This window comes from Monodon monoceros, unplaced genomic scaffold (assembly GCF_005190385.1).
Source record: "Monodon monoceros isolate NGI ecotype Baffin Bay Population unplaced genomic scaffold, NGI_Narwhal_1 Super_Scaffold_21, whole genome shotgun sequence".
NCBI lineage: Eukaryota > Metazoa > Chordata > Mammalia > Artiodactyla > Monodontidae > Monodon > Monodon monoceros.
In genome coordinates, this window is record NW_021703778.1 from 167,546,785 (window position 1) to 167,549,915 (window position 3,131).

General features: G+C 41.4%; 1 long non-coding RNA gene across 1 annotated transcript in view; it reads left to right on the top strand.

The window, feature by feature from the left end:
• The window catches only part of LOC114903975, a 5,661-nt gene extending 2,881 nt beyond the window's left edge, over positions 1-2,780 (top strand). Inside the window, exon 3 of the long non-coding RNA XR_003795821.1 lies at positions 2,718-2,780. This is a non-coding gene — a long non-coding RNA (uncharacterized LOC114903975). The remainder of the gene's footprint in view (positions 1-2,717) is intronic.
• Positions 2,781-3,131: the final 351 nt, after the last annotated feature.

Below are 3,131 nucleotides of genomic sequence, written 5' to 3' on the forward strand. Positions count from 1 at the left end.
TGTGTGTGTGTGTGTGTGTGTGTGTGTGTGTGTGTGTGTGTGTGTGTGAATTGTTTATTCTATCAGTGTAGGAATATAGCTACCAAAGTAGCAATATCTCTGCTGTAATGGGGTACAAATATAAAGGTGTTTTCATAAGTAGAGAATGCCTGCTAGTTGCATGTTCATCGGTGACACTAAAGGATTATTTACCTATCATTAAGATATGAATGCTTTATCTGGTACTATTTTGCCTGTAGCAGACATCGTATTAAACATGCAGACTATTATGCTGTCCATCCATTGAGTTGCGTTCCAATCCTATGTAATGTAATATAAATGAAGAAAAATAAATCCAAGGCAATTTGTCAGGAAAACTCTCCATCCTCACTCCCCTGTCCTAACTCGATTTTGATGGAAGACACTAAATCCAGGAAGCCGTGTACCACTTTGATCTTCTTCAATGTTTGTGCCCAGCTCATGTGGATTCTGTAGCACTAAGTTAGAGAGAGTACTTGGAAAATCTTTGCTGTTTATAAAACTAGTTTCTCTGTAATGGCACACTTGCACAGGTGCCCTGGGAGGTGTCCTGCACACTCTGAGTCATCTTGCATTTCCCAGTGTCATTGATTCCCCAACTCCCAAACAGTTCCCTGGTCCTTACTTCCCTCATGGCCACCCTCCAGTTGTGCAAAGTTTAATAGAGCTATGTCTACTATGAATTCTGCCTTGTCTTTTTGTCTGCCTGTTTTATTTATTTCAACATTTAATTCATTAGCGTTCGCTTACAGAAACACTAGAAAACAATCTCTCTTCTTTAATAATGAATGCATTCAGCAAGGCAATGTGGGTGCCTTTTTCTCCATAGGCTCTAATAACTAAAAAGGAAGGAGGAAATAGATTCGCTTTTATCAAACACTGACCAGGTGCCTTAGTACTATGCACACACACAGACACACATGACACACACACAGAATGCACACACATACCCATATATGCACACATATGCAAACACACATAGGAAACACATCACACACACAAACACACACACGTAATGTTACTGAGCCCACAGACAGGACTCTGATAATGGTATAAAACTTAGTCTGCAGTTAAGAAAACTGGTGCCCACATTTCACAAATAAAACACAAGTTAAAATCCTCTGGTATAATTTTTTGTTTGCATTTATATCAACACCTCTGAGGACACTTTTCTTCCTCTCCCCATGTCTAGAGGGAATGTTCTTTATTGAAAGCAATCCATGTGTGCCTTTATCTATTTATTTATTTAGGCCAATCTCACTCCTTTGGCTGTTGATTCTTTTCATCTCACACCAAGATGTAACTAAACCATGGATTTCTGGGCATTTTTGTTCATTATGAATACAAATGGTCTCTTCCAATGTTTTGAGATGTGCTTGGCCGGAGGGAAAAACAAACAGGGTGGGGGGGTTACACCCAGAGCATATAATTTTGAGTTTGACTTATTGTCTTCTTGCCAGTACAATTTCTTACTGATTACAAAATTATCGAGTGTTGCTGGGCTACTAGAGAATTTTGAGCTTGTAGTGATGACAAGAAGCGCTTGAACAGAGAAACTCTACCAGCAAGCAGGTGGAGACAAGTGTTTACATGATGAACTCTTGGGACGTGAAGCCACAGGGGTTTTATCAGGAGAAAAGTCAATGGGAGATTAGTAACAGGAGGACAGGCTGTGGCTGTATGCATGGCTATCCCCTGGAAGCAGGGAAATATCATATGTGGACCAGAATGTCTAAGAATCCTAGCTGCTATGACATTGGGGACAGTCATGTGCTAGGAAACCTTGAACAACAGGGGCTCCTGGAGGAAGAAAACATAGTCTTGATCTGCAGCATTTGCTGACTTCTGTAGTGTAAACATTTCCACCATGGTCAGTTTCAAGCTGTCAGTGGGGTGTCACTGAACACAGATTTGGTAAGAGTTGCACTCAACTGTTGCCATTTGAGGTGTGTGTTGCTTCCAGCCCACCACTGGTTTGGGGCTTCTTTCTTGCACTTTCCTGGGAGCACTGTGTGTTAGTCCGAGAGTCCTCCAGGAAGTGCACAAAATGGAATCTAAACTGTGAGAGACAAATCAGGAGAAATGCCCGGGAATGATGAAGGTGAGAAGAAGCCAGAGCTAGAGTGGGAGGGGGGAGCTTTCCGGCCCAGATGCGGGTCAGACTTCTGCAAAAGGAGAGAGGGCAGGAAGGAGGGTGGGCTGAGAAAACTCCTCAGAATGCAGTACAGCACTGAGAAAGTCTTGCCCAGGCTGATGCGGGGCCCTGAGCAAAGATTCCTCATTAGTGGTGATCTGTTAGAAGCTAAAATTCCCCAGTTCTAAAGTCCTCAGTGGAACTTCTGGTCTTTGGCTGAAAGAGACTGAGAGAGAGAGATTGCTTTGGCGCGAGCACCACACAGGATCCTAGACCCAGAAGGTGTGGCAACTGGAGTATGACAGCTCATTACAACCCTTGCAGAAGGTTCTATCTTGAAAGGAGATTTGAGAAACTCCTTCCATGGCGACCACACATCTGAAAGCAGGGGAATGTAAGGAGAGGCAACCTGGTGAAGGAGGCCCACAGAGCTTCTGTATCAGAGTTCCTGAGTTATGTATTTTAAAATACAGATTCCTAGGACTTTGGGGCTGTGGAATCAGAATCTTTGGTGCATTCTACATTTTTAACAACCTTCCCAATAATTTTTTTTTTTTTTTTTCAGATCAAAGAAGAGTAAAACAACTCCTGGTTTGGGAGCCAGATCCTACCATATCAACTTGGGGAAAAAAAGAAGTTACTTTAATTTCTTAACTGCAATTTTTTCATCTATAAACTAGATGTAATAATAAAGTGATGAACTGGATTTTGTTTTTTATTCTTATCTTTTTCTTTCTGATGATAACTAGATTATAGATAGAGTTGTCTGTTAGTCAATCACTGTCTGTGATGACAAAACCATGTCATAATCTTCCATATCTCTCTGAATGCATGCAGTCCTACCAGATTGTAAAAGTCATTAAGATACAGATTCCTTACCCATGTTTCTTCTGGAGGCTATTGGCCTGAGAAGCCCAGAGTTCCACCAGGAATAAAACAGATATAAAATTTTAGAAGAATTGTCTAATAAGTCAACACA